Below are 24550 nucleotides of genomic sequence, written 5' to 3'. Positions count from 1 at the left end.
TACCTGCTGCACGGGGTGGTACTGGGCCCTCCCCCAAACAGTTGAGCTGCTGCCACAGCACTCTCTGTGCCCCCCACCCCCAGTCCTGTCACACTGTGTGGTCTGTTGATGGTCCCCTCCAGGGCCCCACTCTCGCTCTTTCCTATTATCCCACTTGACACACTTGTGTCTAAAATTAGCTGAGGAAATGTACGAAGCACAAAATACAAATATAATTTGTATTGTATACACTATGGTTGTTAACTACCATTTTTAAAAAATCCACATAAGAATAGTGACAGTTCCTTCCCCTGACTTTCTATTGCTCACATAGCTTCATTCATCAATATATCTGGTGGGATTGGAAGAGTTGGGGAGAAGTATTTTTTAGGAACTGTTGAGAGAATTACGTGAGAAGTCAAGTCATATGAATGCAAGTCTTTGTACTTGACCACAACGCCAAAACAGATACTCCATATTCGTACTGCATCGGCAAAAAACCCAGCATAACCTCACTTCATTGTCCCCATCAACTTACTCGCATACTGTCTTTTTTAAGACTTTATTTATTTATTTGACAGAGAGAGAGAGAGAGAATGAGAGCACAAGCAGGGGGAGTGGCAGGCAGAGGGAGAGGGAGAAGCAGGCTCCCCTGGGAGCAGGGAGCCCTATGTGGGGCTTGATCCCAGGACCTTGGGATCATGATCTGAGCTGAAGGCAGTTGCGTGACCAACCGAGCCACCCAGGGGCCCCTTGCATACTGTCTAAGAGTAGAGTAGAGGTCCCAGCATGAGGGCCAGAACTATGAATAAAAAGCAGATGTGTATCAAAGATAGACCTTTGGGGAGTTTATTTGCATGCAGACCAAGAAGCCTCAAGAGCAGTAACTCACACTAAGGAAAGGATGAATCAAGATGGACAAGTTTAGTTTCTCCCCAGGACTTTATGAACTAAGGGGAAGAAATGACATAGGCTGAGCCACAGAAACACTGTTTTTATTATAATTGCAAGGGGGACCTGGGAAAATGTAAGTTAGATGGTATTAGTACAGTTCAGGTTTTCTGGAAATATTTTATGATCCCAGGCAGATAAAACACCATAGAATGAGAAAACGCCTAATCCCCAAATAACACTGCAAGTGTGTCTTTTTCACCATTCAAAAACCTTCCAGGAGCCAATCAGGCAATCCATATAAAAAGTTTCAAACACTTTGATGAAGATTCTCCTTCAGGGAAACTACCTTACAGATAGAAACCAAAATGTGGGAGAAGTTCACTTCACAAGGATGTGCAAAGCAGGGCAATTTGCAACACCGAAAAAAAAAAAAGACGGCCCCACCCCCTACCACCCACCTTCTTTACCTGATGGACCTCAGGACCACTAAGCCTCAATACAGATGCAAATTCAGGCCTGCCTTCTTCAAGGGGCTCAGGTGAGACAATATAGACAAGCATTGAAAAAACATTTGTAAATCCCTCTACTATTTCAAAAGCATAAATATGCAAAAATCTTATATTTGGGAAATAAAGGAACAGGGAAAAGAAAAGCATCAAGTATTCTAAAGGCACGGTACACGTGTGGGTTGCAAATCCCTAATGCAGTGAGCCCTGCACTAGTTAGCGAAAGACCATCAGAGGCAGGCAACAGAGCGATTGGCAGAGGCCCCACAGCCAACTGCCTCTACCCAGTCACATGGGCCAAAACCCCTGAAACCCATAGGTGAACCTGAGCACCACCTCCTCTGTCTCTAGCCTTACTGTTCCAGATCGCAGCTTAGTAGAGATCAGAAATAAAGCATTTAGTAGAATGCCTTGAGTAATGCCTTGAGTAATGTTGCTTAATATGTGTTTAGTGAGCAATACAGAAAATGCATTAAAGCCTATAACAAGTGTCTGGAACAAGTAAGTGCTCAGTAAATGGAACTGTTATCGTATCATCATCATCATCATCATCATTAAGTGAAAAATTAGCTCCTTAAAGTTTATATAGTGTTTTCAACTCCCATGGTGATCCTCTCAGAGAAAACCGAAGCTCACCAAAGTTGTTAATGAGTCTGAGTTCATACTGCTAGCAAATGCAGGAGTGGGGCCTGACCGCCGCCATCTAAGGCTCCTTCCCCTTGAAAAGCCTGGAATTTTATAACAATGGCCTCGAGCCTTCTCTCTATCATGGATGTGGTTCCCAGCATCCAGTCCATCCCAAGTGGTTAATCAAGAATTACAGCAAGCCTGTTGGGCCTGCCAGTCATGGACTGATTTAAGGAAAGGGCAGTGACCCCATCTTTGCCAAGGACAAGGAAGTCTTCCAGAAGCTTCTGGGAAAGATTGACTCACTACTGAGAAGACACAAAGACGCCACTTCTCCCCCTCCACTGGATGTTTCCTATCTCTATGGGACCCTTCGAACAACCGTAGCCATCTGGGGACCATGAGGGCAATCAGGTTGAGAATGAAAAGAACACATGGTAGGGACAGAGCCAAGAGAATCACAGAGAAGTAAAGCCAGAGCCCAGGACATTCTGCTAAATGAAGAAATCCTTTTCCTCACCAGTGAAGCCAGTCCAGGTTGGAGTTTCTGTTCCTTACACCCCAGAACAGCCCACCTGATTCATTACCTGCATGGGCCACTTGCGTAGGCCTGGGACACACATTCTGTCCCTGGGCCCAAGCTCCGTATCTTCACATGTGCGGTTTCTAAGCTCACCTCAGATCTCATTTTGATTTCCTGAAACCCTGAATGGGCAGAAGAGAAAAGCCGACCGTGGTATGCACAGCTGTACAAAGGGAGCGTGTATTGCTGGTTCCCATCACATGGCTAACTATAGAAGCAAAGACACCACACTGAGCCCCACTCAAGTTTCTGGCCCCTCTCCCATGACCCCCACCCCCACAAATCACAACAAAGCTCAACAGCTGGAAGCCTGATGATCCTCAGTTGCTTCTCCACCCACAGAGTGCTGGACACTCCCAGAGAAGAGAAAGAGGAGGGAGACGGAAGAGGGAAAAGGAGGTTTCATCAGAGCACAGTCCTTTCTTTCCAGGCTGACAAAGACAATTTGGCTAAAGCATCTGAAGTTGCTCGTGAAACCTGTTGTTTTGCCAACTGATATCTGCAAGTTATTTTTTCAAAAACTACAGTGCAAAATAGAAGCTATCCAAACTTTTTTTTTTTTTTGACAATGTTCTATTGAGATCAGCTAACCTTTTGTACCTTTCCCTAGACCCATACCAGACTTGGGTTGTAGCTTTCTAAAGTCCAGAGCAGTCCTTAGGGCTACTGGGCACCATCCTGCAACAAGAGACAGGGTCTAGTCAACATGTGCCAACATCTCTGCCAATCTCAGCCTCGACCTTGACCTCATCACATCCCATAAGAATCACCTCCATTCAATTTCAGCCACATGCGCCCAAAACCATCAACCAATCATCACCCGTGCCAATCCTCACTTCTGAAATCTAGGGTTGTTGTGAGATGTCGGTATCCCTCCCAAACCCCAACCTTCTATCCTCCACAATTCCCTAACTCCTCCTGCACCTGGTTTCCAACCTCCCTGAGCTCCCAGGTGCCTGGCCTCTCCATTTTCTCCCATTCCCTCAACTTGCCTCCTTTTTAGAGGCTACAGCTCCTTCTCCATCATATCACTTGCTCTCTTTCGGACACCCCCACTCCTTCTAAGCCACCAATCCCCACTTTTGAATCAATCCAGACCATTCAAACATTTCCTTTCCTGTAACTGGTAAGGCAAGTTTTGCTAGAGCAAATCTCTCAACCTTGCAAATTAATGGCACAATTATGATTTCCAACACAAACTAAGTGCTTGGAGTGACTCAGCAATAATAGTTGTACTGTTCCATTTGCACATTGCTTCTTCAATATCTTAAGTCCTCTATGTACCCCGTACCAGGCTGGTGAACAGCTTTAAAGGCATCCTGGTCCTGCCCCTGAGCAGCTGTTCAACCTCAGCAAGATGCTTCGTCCGTTTGGGCCGCCGTGGCTTTGTAACATTAGGATAATAACTCCATCCTCACATGACTGTTGCTAGAACTCAGAGAGTTAACATATGAAAGTAGTTTTAATGATGCTTAGAACATAAAAAGTGCCCCCGAAATGCTAGTTCTGCTTTATAGAGAAAATGTGAGCTGTTTTTATTCCATTTTTTTCCCTTCAGTTCATTCCTCCGGTCCATTCCTATCCACATGCATCTTTCATCCCTTTTGTTCCTTTGGCAGAGAAAGATGCTTCTTTTCATATTTAATTTCTCAGGTTAGCCTCCCCTCTCCTAGATTCTATATTCTGAACCTAGACCTTTAGCTTATACATTTCCTCAAGAATCGGTCACCTTGAAAGCAGGAAGGAGGAATGTGAGAGAGGAAAGAAAGGAAGAGAACTGAAGACAAGGGAAGAAAACCCCCTTCACCCCTGCCGCCTTCCCAGCCGTCCCCCGTGACTTTCTTCCCTTCACAAACCCAGCCTCTTAAGGACCTGTCTACACTGACTGTCTCCTCATCCCTTTTCTCATTCCCACCTCAGTGGAATGGAATTTGCCCCCTGCCTCCCCCACACACCGCTCAAGCTATTTTAGACACCAGTGACTCCTAATTGCAGTGGTGACTCTGCCATCCCTAATTAATTGACCTCTCTGTAGCATTTGGCACTCTCTCTCATGACTGAAACTCTTTCTTCCTTGCATTTCCATGACTGGAGTCCCCCCCGGTTATCCTTTTTCCCTAGAGACCATACCTTACTTTCTTTTGCTAGATCTTTCTTTCTCTGGCCACTCATTAGCTGTTGTGTCATTTACTCATCCATTCAGCAAACACACTGAACACTCACCATATCTCGGGTACCATGATAGCTGCTGCGGCCGGTTGAGTAGGGACAGCTGAAGCACAACTCCGAGAGGCACCATTCACAGTGAGACACAACTACTAAGACATACGAGTGGCGCTTTCTGGAATTGTGCAAGGATTTTATCTCTGACCCATGTCACATCTCTTTATAAACACTCTCCTTAGGTGATTATTTCCAAACACAGGACTTGAGCTGTGAACAATGGCAGTGACACCATAAATAAGACATAGTCCCTGCCCTCACAGTTGTTCTAGAAAAAGAACAGCATGTAACTAGAGTGGAAAAAGAAGGGTACAATGACTAAGATGTGCCCTGGATATAATATGAACACACCCTAGTTATTCTCTACAATTTTTTGACCCATTTCACACTTCATTCTTTACATGCTCCTCGGGTAATTACATCCAATTATGTCTTGTTCATCCAATCCTGTCATGTTCAACTGAGCCTATTAGCTGATAATGCCCACATTTTGGATTGCTTGCCCAGAATATCAAATTGCCTACCAGACATCTCCACCACATACCCTATAGGGCACCAAGCACCAAGAATATAAATATGAATAAAGCAGAAGTCTTACCATGAAGCATGAACCTTGCTTCCCACCTGTACCATTTCAACAGACCCCTAGCTTGTCACCCTCCTGGACCTTTCTTCAAGCCTCATTTAGAGATGTAGGTTTGAAACACAAGCTAATTTTATCACCAAAGCCCCTGTCCCACCCCCACTCCTCTGTTTAAAAGCCTTCAAGGAGTACTCTTAGCAGCTAAAGCAAAACTGAAACTCCTTAGTGCAGTACACGATCTTGCTCCTGCCGGTTCTTCTGGTCCTATCTGGCATCCGGCCATATACACACCCTGCAGGTCAGCCATCCCTAACTGCCCTGGAGAACCACACAGGTCTCTCAGTCTAGTGCTGCTTCCCCACCTCAGTGACTTTGTACGTACTGTGCCTGCTGCTTAGAATTCCCTTCCTCAGCATGTTCACCTCATGAGTTTCTACACTTCCTTAATGGCTTGAGCAACAAAGGCAGCATTTAGTCCCTCTGGCTCTGAACCAAAGCAGGTGGTCACTTAAGGGACTCATCATAATGCCCTGATTACTTGTCCACACATCTGCCTCCCCTAGGAGATTGTAAGCCTTTGGGTAAGACCCTATCTATTCTCTATGGGCCTTGAGCACCTGACACAGTGTCTACCACATGCTGGGTACTCAGCAAACATTTGCCTGATGAAGAGGTAAACTCACTGAGTTATTTTAACATTGTTTAATCACAATATGTTTTTATTAGGGGCTTTAAAAGTAATTAATTCTATTTCATCTAATTCAAAAGTCTCTTCCCACTTTAAAACTATTAAAACTTTAAAAAAAAACTGAAACTTTAACTTAATGTAGCCTGTATTTGCAGCCAAATAGGTATATGATCATGCAAGAATTTATAAAGAAAGCAGAATGTGCCAGAACGATTCTCAGATGCCAGTTTGGATGCATCAGCTATTCGATGTCATTTGAAATTTCTTTTTATTTTTGAAGGTTTTACTTATTGATTTATTAAGTAGGCTCTACACTGGGCATGGAGCCCAACACAGGGTTTGAACGCACCACCCTGAGATGTGAGTGAAGATGTTTAACCGAGCCACCCAAGTACCCACCAATGTCATTTGAAATTTTAATTACAGGGACGCCTGGGTGGCTCAGATGGTTAAGCGTCTGCCTTCGGCTCAGGTCATGATCCCAGGGTCCTGGGATCGAGCCCCACATCGGGCTCCTGGCTCAGCGGGGAGCCTGCTTCTCCCTCCCCTCTGCTCTCCCCCTGCTCATGCTCTCTCTCTCTCTCTATCTCTGTGTCTCAAATGAATAAATAAAAAATCTTTACAAAAAATTTTAATTACACCTTCATCTCTAATAAAATTAGAATATACGGTTGTCTATAATTTTTCTTTTCTGAATGTGGAAGAAGTCAACTGAAAGAAGTAAAAATGAGAGGAAAAAAACGTGTGTTGCTTCAGTTTTTGATACAATGACCAATCCCCTTATCATTAGAACCCCCTAACTATTCAGTAAAATATTTTTGCCAGCGTCTTACTTATGAGCATTTATTTATTCTTTACCATGGTACTTTGACTTTTTCTAAGAGGGTTTTTATGAGTTTGTAAATTATGTTACTACACCGTTACCTGCTGAGACTTGTAACAAATATGCCAAACAGTTGGCCAGCACTGAAGGCAGGGTCTGTGTCAATGAAACAAAATAAAGCTTCAGACCCCTGTGGCATGGGGACTTACCTGGGGTCTCACTGGGACCATACCCAGAACCCAGTAGTCACCACTCAAGTCCCACAAGGGAGAATGAAGACATGGGGTCGGGGGATGTCTGGATTTTAAAAATCAAGAAACTGTAATGCTTCTTAACAAATCATTGCATGTCAAAAATACCGCAATGGCCCTCTCACTACCAAATCCATGAGGCAAACACCCAAGTTTATCTTCTCATTCTATACATCGGTACACATATAGAAGGAGCCTTGTAGGCTGTAGGGTAATTCAAAGAAAGAGAAAGCTTCCTTGGCTGGTTCCCACAGACTATGCTCTGACCCTACCTACCTCATACCCCTACCCACCCACATATACACTCATGCTCCAATTCTTTTGACAGTTATGCCCGAGCATATGTGGGGAAATAGCAAACTACAGAGGGAACGTCATTGACCAAAGTGTGAGTACAGAGGGTACCTGACCCAGCACAGCCATTCCTCAGGATTTTATCTTTGACCCACCTCACGTCTCTCTATCAACACTCTCCTTGGGTGATTACTTCCATACACATAGGACTTAAACTGAGTCTCTATGCAAATAACTCCCAATCTATGCTTCTTGCCCAGAATATCTAACTACTCATTTGACTATCTCTCTGCACAGGCATAGAGGATAGAAAGTTAATAAGACCAATGTCTTCCCATGCTTTTTCAACACAGGTGCACAGTAGTATTTTGAAACAATTAGGAGCTACCAGAATGACATAAACCAAATTTGGCAGAGAAATGGAAGCAGAAACTTATAAACACATGGCCTAATCATTTACAAACTTGTTTTCACCAAGAAATCCCTTGTTCAGATAAAATCTTACTTGGAAACCCAAAATGTGAAATCAGGAATAGCACACCTGCTCAGGTTGCAGAAGAGATCACCAAAAGGAACCAAAACTGGATATAGGACATCTTTCCCCACATTGTCCCCATGCCCCTAACATCCCCTGAGACTCCTTGAAACCCACAGAAATCTGCAAAACACAGTTCAGACTGGTCAAGATCCATGGAAGTGCTACTTTTAATACAAAAATCAACAGTAAAAACACATTTGGGGACAGCTAACTGGTAACAGTGGGTAAGAATTCCCACTACTATTAAAAGTAAAATAAGAACAAATGTCATTAAAAATAAGATCAGTTCTGGGACGCCTGGGTGGCTCAGTTGGTTAAGCATCTGCCTTTGGCTCGGGTCATGATCCCGAGGTCCTTGCTCAGCAGGAAGCCTGCTTCTCCCTCCGCCTGCCACTCCCCCTGCTTGTCCACACTCGCTCTCTGTCAAATACATAAGTAAAATCTTAAAAAAAGATAACAACAACAAAAATGAAGATCAGTTCTAAGAGGTCCACTAGATCAGTGTTTTTCACTTTGTCTATCACCTTACCACATTTTCTCAAAGACAGTAAAAGCACTTGTACCTTAGAGTCTCTGGTGGAAAAGCCTGAGTGCAAAATCTTTCTAGATTCATTTTATTAGAGTTTTACAATCTTTTACAGCTGTCCATTCCACATCTAAGTGGTAGTAGCCCGTTTGTTGATGTTGCTCTTGCTCTTTTTAGCTTCACTGTCTTTGGGGGGGGGTGGTTTGAAACAAAATTTACTATTTTAATCATTTTAAAGGCTACAATTCAGTGATTTTTAGTGTACTCACATGTTATAAAGCCATCACCACCACCTAATTCTAGAACAAAGCCATCATCCCAAAAAGAAACCATGTACCCATCGTCAGTCACTCTCAACTTTCCCTACCCCCATACCAGGCCAACCACGAATCTACTTTTGGTCTCTGTGGATTTGCCTATTGTGGACATATCACACAATATGTGGTCTTTTGCATCCGGCTTCTCTCACTCCGCATAATGTTTTCATGGTTCATCTATGTTGTAGCACGTGTTGACACTGTTTTTAGAAGTGACTTACTTTTATGTGCCTATATGACAATCAATTTAGTTTTTAGAGAAAAAGCATGCTTTGGTTGGCATTTACATTATATCACTCTATGTACTATTCCATTAAAGTGCAAAATCACAATAGCAAGTACTGGTGGAATAAATAGTGGAATGAGACTATGAGCAAATACTAACGTAAGCACGCACCGGAGCTGGTAAAAGCAGAATACACCAATTGATTGTGACGATAGCTATTTTCCACAGTGGCCTCTGTGCTCTGAGCAACAACCAGGAGGGGTTCCAGAGGCAAGGAGAGTAATGGCTAACCCTGAGTTTCTTTCAAGATTTATTCATTTCTTTTAGAGAGAGAGTCGGGGAAGAGGGAGAGAGAGAATCCTGAAGCAGACTCCCCACTGAGCGGGGAGCCCGACACAGGGCTCAAGGTGGGGCTCAACCCCACCACCCCAAGATCATGACTTGAGCCAAAACCAAGGGTCAACCACTTAACCAACCGAGCCACCCCGGCGCCCCAACCCTGAGTTGTTTTAATGTGGGTCAGGACTCCATTATCCAAGATGGAGGGGGAAGCATGCAGAGGGTGTAGAAATGGTCAAGGTTCATTATACAATGGGGGCCATACCTGGCCCCCAAAAGGAAGTCTTCTATAGGTCTTTGGAAAAAAAAAGCAGAGATATGTTCCTATAAAGATAGATATACACCTCTGCTTCTATAAAGCTTTACCATCCTACCTGTCTATAAAGGAGAAGCCCAAACATGTCCTCTTCTATAAAGTCTTCCCTAAATCTTGATTACTCACAGTGCCTGCATGCGTTCTCTCCTCCCCTTTAATTTCCAGAGTACTTATCTACCTCATGGAGCTCATAACCCATATGATAGCCAGTCATATAACGTCTTTTTTTTCCATACCAGGCTGAAAGCTATTTCAGAGGCAGGTTCTGTGTCTTTGCATCCCCTGCTGCCATCAGCACAGAAAAAGAGGTGCTCAAAACACAATCTTTATACCAATATTTAATAAGGAGAAGTTCACTAAGTATTTGTTATTTATTTATTAAGTAAAGAAGGAGCACATTAAATAATTTATTTATTTAGGTGTGTAACTTCCTACCTGGCTACAACTCACCCCATTCATCAATGTGGAGTCAAAGAAGAGGGAAAGGAGAGATGAGCCTCTGATGGGGCGAAGTGGAAGGCAACTGAAGAAAATCAACGAATCTGGGTGCCTAGCAGCCATCAGAAATCACGACTCTCCTCCAAGTGCTTCACAGAGACCACTTTCAAATAGGACATTGTTAGATCATGACACTTGCTGACGTCCTCTGATGTAGAATAAATTAAAAACAGACAGAGAGAAAATCTTTGTACTCAACATCTCCCAACATCAAATGTACATTTGGCTTTTCCTCAATTAAAGTATTATGTTATACCACTTTAATGGGTGAGTTTTGAGATATCCTACAAAAGTTCTCATAAGCAAATAGCTTCCAAATTAGCGATTTTTAAAAGCAAAGCAATAGGGTAGGTAAGGAATGCATAAACAACACCAAAAGCCACACTGAATACTTTTTTTGGCTGTATACGCCTGAAAAACTGCCAAGTTCATTTTGATAAGCCTTTGTTAAAAACAATAAACATGGCTCAGCTTGCAAACCATGCTGTTTTGAAGAAAAAACAGTTGAGGGAATTAGAAAATACTTAAAACTGGAATGTCTGAATAAAACCTTCCGTGGTAACGGATTTACCAAGAAGTCACAACACTGTGAGGCCTAGGAATATGGAGGGGAGTGGGGGACGACATGTAAAGTGAGAAAAAAATGAAAGCAGAACACCATCTGCATAAATAAATAAGCAGCTACATCTCGCACACTGGTACAATTACAGGACGCAACACTACCACGGGTGCACTAACGCTATTGAGAAAACGAATCCCCCCAGGCTTCATTAAGTTTAATGCCACCACAGTGATGTCCCTGCACTAAAGGAAATGTAATTCAAGGGACTCCGAATTAACAATATATAAAATAACCAAATGTGGGACCTGTTCTTTGTGTACAGGAGGGTATCAGTTCATAGAAGTCAAAGTAATTCATCTAAATTCCCTTCTTTGTTTTCAGTGATTACAAAATCAGCAGGATCAGGGGATTGGAAGGAAGATAATTTGGAATATTTATGTTCATTTCCCTACTTTAGGCAAAACCAAAATTCTCTTCTATCTGCCAAACAAAATCCAGAAACATTCTAATAAATGAATGCAACTTGAGCTCCATAGGAACAAATCTTTTTGCTGTGTTCACGGATAGATCCCAAATGCCCAGAACAGCACCAGGCACAGGATAGGCACTATATAATATAGAAGGTAAATAAAGACCTCTATTAAATTGAACTAAATTGAAATACATAAAAAATGTGCAAGGCATAAAATGCTAAAGAAGTCAGCTTAAAGTCCCTTTCTTAGCTCTGTTATAAGGTCATGGTGTTCATCACAATATGCAAATGATCCTCATATAAACTCCTTTTCTCAAGTTGGCTCCAAAGTCATACATTACACCTTTTACTCTAACCAATCACCATAGGGAGCTGAGATTCCAGGGAGAGATGGGGGTAAATTTAGTTCACCCGTTTTGATTACTTTTCTTCTCTGGATGTTCACCTAGGATATATCTGCATATTCATCACTGTTCAAGAAGAATGTAACTATTATTTAAAATTAAGAGTTCATATCTTTTTAATTGTACTACAGAGGTGGTTTGGCTAAATCAACCACTCATTTATTTCAAAACTCCACCAGTTAAAATAAATAAAAAATAAGAACAGGAAAATGATATAGGTGATTCTAGTTCCATCGTTTTTGTTCAAAATGCCCAGCAGCAATATGCTTGGAAAGCGTCACTAAGTGGGAAAGAGAAGGCCTGGATTGTGGTGTTGGTTCCATCACCAGTAAACAGTAGGAGTTTAGCCAATCCTTGCTATCGGGAATTTGAGCTTCCTGGCCCGCCAGGTGAAGGGTTTGAAGAGATGATCTCTAAAACCCTTTTCAATTTCCAAGATCCTGTGATTATGTGACCAAATCCCGTCACTTAATTACTACTCCTTATTTTCATCATTAATTTCTTTAACAGACAGACGTTGGGCACCTCGGAGGGTCAGACACCATTAGGCTAGTTTGGCATGACATTCGTGGGGGAGGGGCGAGACAAACTGGAGGGTCCGTTGATGATTTTAAAAGCTAGTGATCCCAGATACCTGTGGAGACGGTGTGTTTCTAAATTTGTCAGGCCTTGTCTATCTCTCTGGGTTAAGCCGGCTGCGCCTTCAGAGTGCCCAGCTCTCAGCAAAGAAACGAATAGGATGAACGAATTAGAGTCCCATCAGAACGGAATGGTTTAACTAGTGTTCTGCTGGTTCCATCTGACGCAACATTTAAAAAAAAAAAAAAAGTTGTAAGATGGTCAGACAGCTGAATTGTAAAAACGGAAGGCTAACCAAATAGCCCCAGGACTTACTGGAATCGTGCTTTAAAATTTTGCTTGCCAACACTTGTCCCTGAGTTTGCACTACGGGGATCACGGCCTTCCTTGAGCACAAGAAACAGCTGAGAAATTAAGTTCAGTCAATTGAGGGTTTTGAAGGCTGGTGTGTTGTTAGCACACCATACGCGAGAAATAAATATTATTACCTGAGGCAGAAGAAGATTAAGAAAGAAAAAAAAAAGTTACGGAAAGCCCAATCCAGCAGAAAAGCGGTCTCTGTTACACCGGGAAATCTGCCTTTGGAAAGCACAGGAGATGGAGATCAAAGCCGCTTCTTCTTCAGCCACCTGCCCAGAAACCGCTGGAGCGCGGGCCCGACACCGACAGGATGAGGGGGCACATGTCTGTCCCCTAACCGAACCCCCACAGGCGCCCCGAGGGACCCAGGTTGGGGTGGGGGCTCTGGGGGCCGCGGGAGCCACCGAGCGCCCTCCGCCAGCTCCACCACGCCCAGCCCGAGAGCCCCGCCGCCCCGCAGCGCAGCATGCCCCGGGTCCCCTGAGCCCCCACGCCGCCGGGGAACGGGGAGAGGGACAGCCGCCCGCGGGAGGCTGAGCCCGGGGCAGCCCCGCCGGGCCTGTGCCCGCGCCCCGCAGCCCGCCCCGGGCGCGCAGCCCCTCTTTCTGCCGGCCCCGGCCGGGCCCCGCCGCGTCCTCACCTCGCGTGGACCGCTGTACCCCGGGCGCTGGCGCGCGGACATGACCCCCGGGGCGCACCCACCGGGCAGCCTCCCTGAGCCGTGGCCCCTTCCCGGGCCCCAGCCGCCGCTGTGCGCGCTTCCGAGGGGGCGGGGAGCGCACGGGGCGGAGGCGCTGGCGGGGCTGGGGCTGGGGGCCCCGCAGGCAGCGCGGGAGGAGGAGAGCGTCGCCGGGAGGAGCCCAGCGCCCGGCCTCCGAAACGCGCCGGCAGGTTCAGCCCCCGCCCCGCCAGCTCCGCCGTGGGCTCGCGCGGTGGCCGAAAGGGGTTTGTCCCTGGGATCCGCTCTGCGTGCCGAGGCTTGGCGCGGGGTGAGGGGCGCGGGGGGCGGAGGGACACCTCGCGGTTATGTAATGGGTCGGCCGGCAGTGTGCCCAGCCAGCTCGGTCCGCGACCGCCCTCCCCTCCCGGGAGTACGCCGTGACCCTTATCAGCCGTGCGCGCCCCTAACCTAGGCGAGCAGAGGCGGCCCCGTGTTCTCCAAAAGAACTTTTCTCTGCAGGGGTCCACAAGCAAGATCTGGAGAAGGAATTCAAGGACTCCCTGAGGCGTATCTGGCAGGGACGTGTCTTCTGCCAGCCAGCGCTTCCCAGGTCACAGCACAGGAAACTGAGGCCCCGAAGTGTTAGTTAAAAGCGTCTCTGGGAATTAGATGGACCTGGATCCAACTCTCCTGAAAAGTTTGTGACCTTGAGCAAGTTAAGTCCCTGAGCCTCAGTTTCCTCACCTGTGAAACGAGAATAATAATAGTCCACTTCAGGTGTTTGCCGAGAGGACACAAGGAAGGAAAGTGCGGCGCGGGGTATGCACCACGCCCCCCCGCCCCCCCCCCCCCCCGTAGACGTTACTGCTGTTGATTGTGCTGAGGTTCGTCCCCATTCCTCAGATGTTGCCTTAAAGGCGGCGGTCTCAATGACCTACAGACGCAGCCTCCTGAGTTTGCCCAGAGGTACCCCACGTAAGGCGGATTCTAGGCTAACGTTCCTGTAAACCACTCCGTCAGAAGCAGGTTCTCCGAACTGCCTATCTGATTCCGGCTTCTTGGGGTCTACACCCTTACTATTCATCAGCATCGTTGTCATGTGGGAGCTTGCTAGAAATGCGAATTCTGGGGCCCACCCCCAGCACCTTTAAATCATAATCTGCATCTTAACAAGAATCTCTAGGTGATTTAGTCAGTGGTACATCAAAGTTTCAGTAAGAGTTGGATTTCTTGGAAAATTTGAAAAGGGGACTGCAAAGTTACTAAGCAGCAGTCATACTATAATACTTCAGGGTTTTTTAAAAAAATAGACTAGTAAAGCCCTTCCTCATTTTACCCACTGGCTGTTTTGTTTCTTGGCCTCCCCCTAACCTCCTGCTCTTTATAAATCTGGATTTACGTCCTTTTTTCACTGCAAAAACCTCTGCGTTGTATCTAAGTAATGATTAGTGAATCGATGTCTAAAACACACAAAAGAATTAGCAAATATGGCTTGTAAAAGAATTCATTAGCATTGAAAATGGATTCATAAACGTAGAGCCTTGGCGAGCCCTGAGCACTCACCTGTGAAGGTCTTTAGGTTCAAGGCTTGAATAGTTTTGCATTTCAGAACATTGTTTTGGGTGGCAAATAAGGTCCATTCTCCATTTAAATGACGTAGGACAACCAGAAGTTTTGAAAAGAAAAAAGTCTTGGAGAATAGAAAGAAACCTCACAGGCTTCCTTCTGTCTAACTGAAGTCATCACTCCCAGAGAGGCTCTAGCAAAGCCCAAAGCATGTACTTTGTTTATTTCATTAAATGCTGTGTGTTTGGGTTTTGTGTTTGTTTTTGATTCTTGGAATGTCCAGATTTAGTTTGCATGATTGTAGCTCTGGCAGAATGATTTCCGTCTTGTGTGAGCGGAGTAATTGCAGATTGTTGAGGAGGAGGAGGGTAATGTTGCCTGGCAGTGCCTGAGTTGGAAAGGTCATTTCCATCTGCCTACCCAAGGCTGTTGCACAAGCTGATGCCATGCGGACGGGCTGTGTGGACATGGAGTAGAGGAAGGTGGTTAGAGGAGAGGAATCTCCGTTCTCAGAGGTTGGAGGTTTGGAGGAGCTGAGAAGGGGATGAGAAAGGTCCTTCTGCTTGCCCTGGAATCCAACCAGGGAGGAAAGGGAAAAGGCAACATTTCTCCTAAACAGTGTTACCCCATAGAACAGCCTTCAAGGGTGGAAATGTTCTACATTTGCGCAGTCCATAGGGCTGCGAAATGTGGCTATTTACATTTATATTTTCATGAAAACTCAGGGTTTTTTGTGTGTGTTTGTGTTTAGTGCTAGTCTGTGGCAGTGCTCCATCCCAGCGTGTGGCTAGTAGCTACCGTACTGGGCAGCATATAAAACATTTCCTTCATCACAGAAAGGGTGGCTTAGAGGCCAGGATTTGGATGAAGAAGTGAGCCCTAGTATTCCAGCTTTTCCAAATCCTCGTCAGGACCTCAGCTGTCCTAAGGTGGGTGGAGGAATTGATCATTAAACCGAGGTTACTGGGTCCTCGTGAGGGTCCGAATGGGCTAATCCATAGGATGCACTGAATGTAATTCCCTGCATAGAGTAAACGTGCAAAAAATCTTACCAGTATAAGCGTTGATAGTCATTTTGCTGTAAAGAAAAGTTGTTGGGGGGACATAGTCCTACAGTTACATCATTATTAGTTAAATAGACTTTTGCTGACGTGGTTCAGCTGCCTTCCTCCTGCAGCTACCATTTATAGCTCTGCTCCAACCCCTCCCCTCCCCTCCTCCTCCCTGCGCAGAGCTGGGCACTACCTGTACTGTTCTGGCCGGGAGGCTCAGCATACTTGCTCAAATCCCTACCATTTGGGTCCAATAAATAGGAAGTATGTTAACTAAAGTCGTATTGTACCATAGTTCAGGAGAATCAATTTTCAGTTGAGATTCTCGGAAGTGTGACACCTTAGGGTACATTATGGAAGGAATTGTTTGTTCCTGTTATTTGGTCAAACAAGGATGTGTGGACTCAGCAGAGAGAAATGAGAACATTGGCTCTCCAGATAAGTAATATTTGGAGATGTCCACATCAGACTGGAAGCTACCAGAAGCTGGGGGGCTGGGGCCAGCAATTTGAGGCTTTTGCCTAAATAGAAGTTGAAAGTTTATTTTCATGCCTAATAAAGAGTCTCAGAATAATTGCAAACAGCATTAAAAAAAGATGCGAGTATTGTCTGCTGTCAGTTATACAAATCAGGGCAATACGTGGAATGGGAAACAGGGAAATTCTTCCTGGTATGCCAAGAAATGTAGATTTCTGAATGACCTTCTTCTCAAATTCCTATTCTTCTGGCTTCTTTAATAAAATCACAACCTGTGGGCAGCTTTGGGATCCCACTTTCTTTATTGTTGTCCTCGGTTCCTTTTTCAGCATTTCTTTTCTTATGAACATTCTCTTTGAATTCAGTCCCTAATTCTCTGCTCTCTTTTCTTAACCCGTATCCCATGCCCCTCCTGTCATGCCTGTGGTTAACACCAGCCTGTCAGAGGCAGCGCTTTTCTGGTTCTGACCTCTCTCCAGGGCTTCTCGCCAGATCCTCAGTGGACATTGTCATTTAACATCTCCCCACCCCATCACTTCAAATGTTAACCTATCAGGAACGGAAGTTATTAGTGCACTCTGTGGTTAGCCTCCCCCCAGACTTTCTATTTTCTCCTCTTTGATATCACCACCTTGGTCTTTGGTGCTAAAATTCTCCCCTTTCCTGTGACTTGAAACAATGGAATGATTTTAACCCCTTTTTCTTGTTCATGGAGTCATGGTATAACTGAAAGACACTGAATTTGGAATAAAAAAACCAAAGTAAAAACCCCATTTTTGCCCTTCCTTGGCAGGATGAACTTAGGAAATTTCTTAAGCCTTGAGTTTCCCATCTATAAAATTAGACCAACAGTACCTTTCAAAAAATATGTCGTAAGTAGCTACTTATCCCAGGCTCTGTGCTAATCAGGTTAGATTCTCACTCTCTGCACTAATTACATTTTGGACTTGATAAGTCATCGTGAGGATGCTCTGTGCATTGTAAGATGTTTAGCAGCATCCCTGGTCTTTAACCATTAGATGCCAGCAATAACCCTCTGGTCATGGCAATCCCAGGTGTCTGCAGACATTGCCACGTGTCCCCTGGGCAGGGACAAAATCACCTCCTGTTAGCAACCTTGGGTTAAAAGGATTCTGGGAGGAGCAGAAGTGCCATTCTCTCTGGGTCTGTGAGGATTCCATGGGACAATGGGCATGAGGGCAGCCAGCACAGAGCCTGGCCAGGTCAACATCAGCAGAACATGGATAGCCACTCATTCATGGAGCTCTGTCAAGTGGAGGTATTTCCTGAAGATCACAGTTGAAAAACATTTTCAGAAAAAAGTTAGATTGTGTTGTTCTACATTCTTATTCCATCCTAGCAAATACTGTTTTTGAATTTAAGCAACAATAAAACAAATTTCTCACATTAAGTTTTCTTAATAATTTTGTTCTCTCCCTATCTATTCTTACTGATCTCCAGACTCGATTCCCTTATGCATAGCTCACTAGAATTACTTGACTTCCATTAGTTTAGTATTCCCTTACTCCTGCCCATCTGGACAACTAGCCTTCCCAATACCGTTCATGCCCTATATTCCTTCTGCTGGAAACTCTGGTAGTTCCCGTTTCCCTTATTTACTTTCACTGAAATGAAACTCCTCTGTTGGTTGGCCAAAATTCTCTTCCATCCAGCCTTCCTATCCATCCTTCATCATCACGCCGCCCCCCTGTCACTGTGTGTCATAGCCCCCTTCTTGTTCTGTCAAGTCATCACGCACATTCCTGCCCCCTGTTCTTTCGCCCACACTTTTCCCCATGCCTGGACTTTTGCTTCCTCTCTCTCTCTGTCTTTATCTGCTGCCTTTATAGACTTGATAACATCCTTCAAGTTTCCATTCAAATTCCAACTTCTACTGATGTTCATAACTTCCTTTGAAAGGCATCAAAAAAAAAAAGATATGTGAACGGTTGGATGGAGGGAGAGAGAGAGTTGGAGAGTCAGGTGATAAAGCAATTTAGTTGAGTGTTCATCTAGAATCTAGGAAGCAGCAGATGTATAATTTTTCAACTTTTTCTCTGAAAATTGTCCTAATAAAAATAAATGAGATAAAATAAAAATATAAAACAAACATATTAAAGCCTTCCCATCTAACTCTAGACCATAGTGATTTAGAATTTAGGCTCTGCTATTAGGTAGATCTGAATTCAAAGCCAGCTCCGCCTCTTGCTGGCTGAGTGACCTTGGGCAAGTTACATACCAATGCAAAACGTCAGCGTCTTCACCTATAAAACAATATAAGAACACCTTCCTTGTGGGACTGTTGCAGAAGTTAAATGAGACATATACTTCTATAGTGCCTAGCACAGAAGCTGACACACAGCGAGGATTTAATAAATGTTCATGGAACTATTCACAATAGGCAGATATGGAAACCACCTAAGCATCTGTCAATGAGAATGGATAAAGAAAATGTGGTATGTATTTATAAAATGGAATATTATTCAGCCATAAAAAAGGAATGAGATCCTGCCATTTGGAACAACATGGATGAAACTGGAGGACGTCATGCTATGTGAAATAAGCCAGACACAGAAAGAAAATTACTGTATGATCTCACTTCCATGTAGAATCTAGAACATTCAAACTCACAGAAGCAGAGAGTAGGACGGTGGTTGCCATTGTCAGTGGTGGAAGAAATGAATATAAACTTTTGCTATATAAACTTAAGCTCTGGGAATCCAATGTACAGTGTGGCAACAATAGTTGATAGTACTCTATTATATACTGGAATTTGCTGAGCGAGTAGATCTTAAGTGTTCTCACCACACACAAGAAAGGTAACAATTTGACATGATGGATGTTTTATTAGCTTGATTGTGGTAATCATTTCATAATGTATGTATATATCACATCATCATGTTGTGCACATTAGATCAATTTTTATTTGTCAATCATACCTCAGTAAAGCTGGGGAAAAATTAAAATAGGGGGTAGCTGAAAATAAACACTCCTCCCTTGAGCACACAGAGGGTGGGCTCTTTGGTGGCAGGAAGCCTGTCTCATGCTAGCAGAGTAGGAATTTCAAGAAATCTTTGCAGAATGAGTGAAGGTAGCTATGCATTACCTTGTTTGTTTACCTCTGCTGTTCTTCCTCCGGTAGATTCATTCAATTACTATTTATAATCATTTACTCTGAACAAAGTCAGCAACCACGGGCAGCGGTTGATAGCCTCAGTCTATCTGATAGCCTCAGACTTAACCCAATCCTTTTTCCCTGACATCAACAGTCTCCCTGGCTCAGAGCTGCTGTGCGTGCAATGGGAGTGTTCTCTGACCCAGGTAAGACTCCTTCAGGGAACACATCTGGATGGAAATGCATGTTTCCATAAAGAATGGGGAGGAGAGAAAAGCTACTGGTTTTGGCGCCCAACCAGATGTGGAGTATGGAAAAAAGGAGGTGAGAAATTCCCCAGGACCTGGCCCACAGACTTCATGACCTACCCTTTCTTGCTTCCATTGAGTAGAACAAGGCCCTACTGATTTTAATAATATTGAGCTTTGTTTCCCAGTGAATTTATTAAAAAATTTTCAAGTTATTGCTGAAACTTTTGTGTCATTTTTTTCCCAAAGGATGTGTTTGGTTTTAGCATTTTGGTTCTCCAAATTAAATTTAAATAAAATTATTTAATGTCCATAATGTTCACAGCTGGTATACACTTCTTTCCCACCTCTGCATGGCTGGAGGGAGAGTGGGAAGGATTCACTGAATTCCTCCAGGGCTCCAGGCCCTGTGTTTTTTCGTTCATTCTTACAGTGCCAATTTTCCAAGTGAGGGAAAGTGGCTCAGAGTTTTGGGGAGCAAGAATTCCTGTACCCTTCTCTCGGTCCTTCTAGCTGGACTAAGAATCAAATTGACATGAGACAGATTAATAAGAGAAAATCAGATGTATTAGTGTACTTCTGGGGAATCCACACAGACATGGAAATTCTGAAGACAGGCAAGATGAGGTATATTTGTCTTCCTGCACTGAGGAGAAGGGGTAGGGATCTGGAGGTTCAGAGACAAGGAATGCAAGTCACAGGGAAATAAGAAGAAGAGCAGATGTTTGGTATGTCGATGTTTGCCCTGCCATACAGATGGTCATGTAGATAAAATTTACCTCTGCCAATAACCCTTATTCTGGGAAAGACCCTCCCCCACCTACCCCCAATTTACATTCTTCTATGCAGTTAACAGAGGGGCAAAAGTGTCTCAAGCCTGTAGGGTCTAGAATTGCCTTTAGCTCAAAATAATCTTCATACCAGAGCAGCTCATCTCGGGGCAGCCTGCCTTCAGCCCCTACACGGTGGTTAAACGAATTGCCCAATATCATGCAACTAGGAAGCCATGCTGGTCTGCGGAAACTGGTCTAAGTCTGGAGTAGACTCGATGCAAAAACAGCTGTCTCTCTCCACCTGTTTCAATACGCTTTGTGATATGAATTTGTGTCTTCCCCAGCCCTGTTGCCCCAGCCTTTGAATCAGGGCTAGTCTGATGATTGTTTTAGCCAGTGAGAAAGAGGAATAGCAGTGCCCTCTTCTGACTCTCTCTCTCTCTCTCTTTTTTTTTTTAAAAAAAGATTTCATTTATTTATTTGAGAGAGAGAGAGAGAAAATGAGTTGGGGTGGAAAGGGGCAGACTGCTCGCTGAGCAGGGAGCCCAATGTGGGGCTTGATCCCAGGACCCTGAGATCATGATCAGAGCTGAAGGCAACCACTCAACTGAGCCACCCGGACGCCCTGGGGCCATTTCTGAGTCTTAAGGAGCCATGCCCCCTCCTGGCACTCTCTCTCTCTCAACACTGCATGGCCACAAGAACAAGCCTGGGCTAGCCTGCGGGACGATGGGAGAACACAGTTCAGCCACCTGAGCCAAGGCCCCAGACACAAGGAGAGCCCAGCCAAGATCAGCAAAACTGGCTACTATCCCCACAGCTGGCTTCAGGTGCACTAGGGAGCCCACCGAGAACAGCTCAGATCAGCAGAACTGCCCAGCCAACCCACACACTCACACACAAAAATAAAGACTTGCTGTCATAGCTACTGAGGTGTTGTGGTTGTTTGTCATGCAGCACCATTTAACCAAGGAAGAATATAAATTCACAATGCCGGAAGATCTAGTATGTACCTGCCAATAGCATGAAGGGGTCCGGTTTTGCCAACATATCTACCAGAAGTCCTTTCTCCCCGAGTTTTTATCATGCTATTTTGTTCTTTTCAATTACTCAAGGTGGAAAAAATGCGTGGTGAGCAATGTACTTGAAAAGAAATAATTTGCGGTTAGTGGGTCAATTGAATGAGTGACTAAATTGCAAACAGAACCACAGTGGGTGTCTCTCCTTCATTTCTATCATCAGACAAATTCTGTGCAAACAAATCCACCAGTAGTTTTGAATGTCTGGTCTGTATAGGCACTAAGCACAGTACAGTAATGTTTAAGATGTGGTTCCTGTCTTCAAGGAATTTACAAGTAGTAGCCATGAAATGAGAGAAACTGAGTAACAATAAAAGATTTTGAGAACCCTGCACCACAACCTTATATCTATAAAGAAAAGAGCATGATCATTTTGAAAAAGGAAGTCAACACTTGCTAGAACTCAGAAGTGGAAGGCTTGACAGAGAACTGCCTAGGTGGAGGCCGACTTTACAGGCGAGGCTGGCACTCTTCCTGGGAGCCTTTCAATAAGTAGCTAGGAAGGCTGTCTTGGTAGGTGCAATGACAGGTCATAATGTTAGCAAAGGGAAAGTGCAAGGTGTATTTGGCAGAGAGTAAATAAGTCCTTTTGATGAGAGCAGAGAAAATCAATAGGACAAAGTGCCTGATGAGATACGAAGTGGAAGAGACGTGAGGAGTGTGTTTGTCTCCAGCCATGAGGATGGTGATCATTAACAGAGAGAGAGGTTAGGAGGTAGCAGCTGGTAAACTCTTCCATATTAGATGTGGAGCTTGAGGCGGGAGTGAAATGTCCAGCAGGCTGTTGGAAATTCAGGTCAGGGGCCAAGGGGAAAGGCCAAAATTAGAGATATGGCTTGAAAGTCTTCGGTGCAAGCAAGCCAAGGTGAAACCAGAGCAGAAGGGCAAGGGCTGGATCTCAGGGAATGTCTGCAATGTCTAGGAGGGGAGATAAGAAAGATGTACAGCTGACCGCAAAGCAGGATGTAACAAGTACCAGAGAAGTCATAGAAGTGTGATAACCATTCAGAGAAGGGACAGAGATACACACCAGCAGAGCGGAAACGTTCTCTTCCAAGAGAAGAATTGAGTGATAATGGGAGCGTGCGGCTTCTGTTAAGTCATTTGGAGGGATGCATGGTTCTGGCTGGACAGCTCACCTGCTAACAACAGAAACACGGTAGAGACTGATTACACTTATTTGCAAAAACCAAAACCAAAACCACACAACAGAAAACAAAAACCAGCCAGCTTTGTTTGTGGCTGATTTACCCTTTTTGACCCTCTGTGTTGATCTTCTTAATTAGCATGTTTCTGCTTCACCTTTATTCATTTTAACAAATTCAGCAAGTGTCAATTGAAGAACATATTTGATGGGGATAAAGCCAATCCAACAAAATAAAGCATCAAGGGAAACAAACAATGGCCAGATCCTTTGTAAGTTTCTTTTCAGTTTTTTATATGCTGTAAGTATATTTGCAACGTTCTATAAGCTGCATTATGGAGTATTGTTGTATTTACTGCCTTCAGCAGAAACATGTATTTACACAGCCGTATTACTTACTTCTTGTGGTTATAGATGAGAGCACCGAATCCTAACCACTAGACCACCAGGGATCTTGTGGTTATAGATGATGCTATGATAACATCATCAAGTTAAGAAAGTACAATTCAGGGGCACCTGGCGGGCTCCGTCGGTAGAGCATGCGACTCTTGATCTCAGGTTGTGAGTTCAAGCCCCACGCTGGGTGTGGAGACTACCTCAAAAAAAAAAAAAAAGAAAAGAAAAGAAAAAAAGAAAGTACAATTCATCCCAACCACTGGAAGAACCACTGGTAGAGATTCTAGGAATATAAATAATAGCCTTTGGTTCTATTGTATTTCAGTAGAGTGTGAAGAATAGAAAAGCACAAAGTAAAAAAAAAAAAAAAAAAAATTTGCGCTCCTTTAAAAAAAGAAAAAGCTTACAAAAAGGAGCCAGGGGCGCCTGGGTGGCTCAGTCGTTAAGCGTCCGCCTTCGGCTCAGGTCATGATCCCAGGGTCCTGGGATCGAGCCCTGCATCGGGCTCCCTGCTCTGCGGGAAGCCTGCTTCTCCCTCTCCCACTCCCCCTGCTTGTGTTCCCTCTCTCGCTGTCTCTCTCTCTCTGTCAAATAAATAAATAAAATCTTAAAAAAAAAAAAAAAAGGAGCCAGAAGTCTGCCAGCAAACTGCTTGCCAGTTGCTTTAAGGTATTTCTACCCAACAATCTGCAGGTTGGTTGAAAGCAGTGGCTATGTAGTTCTTATCAGCAGACACATCCATATTAACCATCTCGATCTGTATCTGCTCTAAGTGCTCTGATCCAGGAACACTACGCATAGGAACCAGTATTTAACAAGCTTTCCAAGTGGCTCAGCACCCTAAAAACTGAAAACCATACGTGGGTATCCTAAGGAGACCCAAGGGTGGTTGGGAAGGAGGAAGGCACCCTAGGAGACCAGTCCCAGCCGGTCCCTTTGCCTTTTCTTCCTCCTTAAGTGGAGCAGCTCTATTTATGGTTTTATTATATTGGGATTCCATGCATTCCATTTATCAGGCCAAGCCATCCCTCACCTCCCCCATCAATCCATCAGCAAGTCCTGCCAATGATCTCATCAAAACATAACACCCAATCTGCCTCACTTGTTTCCTGCACTGCCCACACCCCAACCCAGCCTGCCACCTGGTCTTCTATTCCTCCTAACCCGTCTACTTGTGTTTGCTCTTAGCCTCCTCCGGGCCAGTCCCATTAGAGCACCAAGAACATTTTTCTCAAAACTTTGAGATCACATTGCCTTGCAGCTGAAAACTCCTCTGTGGCTCCCAAAGCCCTAAAACAAAATCCGGGCTCCTCTGAACATGGCCCGTGAGTGTGTCTGACCCCTCACATCATCCGGTGCCACATCCCATGTCTCGCTATAACTGTGGCCACGCTGGGTTTTTTTTCTCAGCATCAAGCCAAGGAAGTAAGAGGCCTTTGCATTTTCTCTTG

This window comes from Eumetopias jubatus, unplaced genomic scaffold (assembly GCF_037043125.1).
Source record: "Eumetopias jubatus isolate StellerSeaLion01/CBP00866 unplaced genomic scaffold, mEumJub1_p1.0 scaffold_17, whole genome shotgun sequence".
NCBI classification, from domain to species: domain Eukaryota; kingdom Metazoa; phylum Chordata; class Mammalia; order Carnivora; family Otariidae; genus Eumetopias; species Eumetopias jubatus.
The sequence above is the reverse complement of the archived record's forward strand: the minus strand, read 5'-3'. Positions refer to the sequence as shown.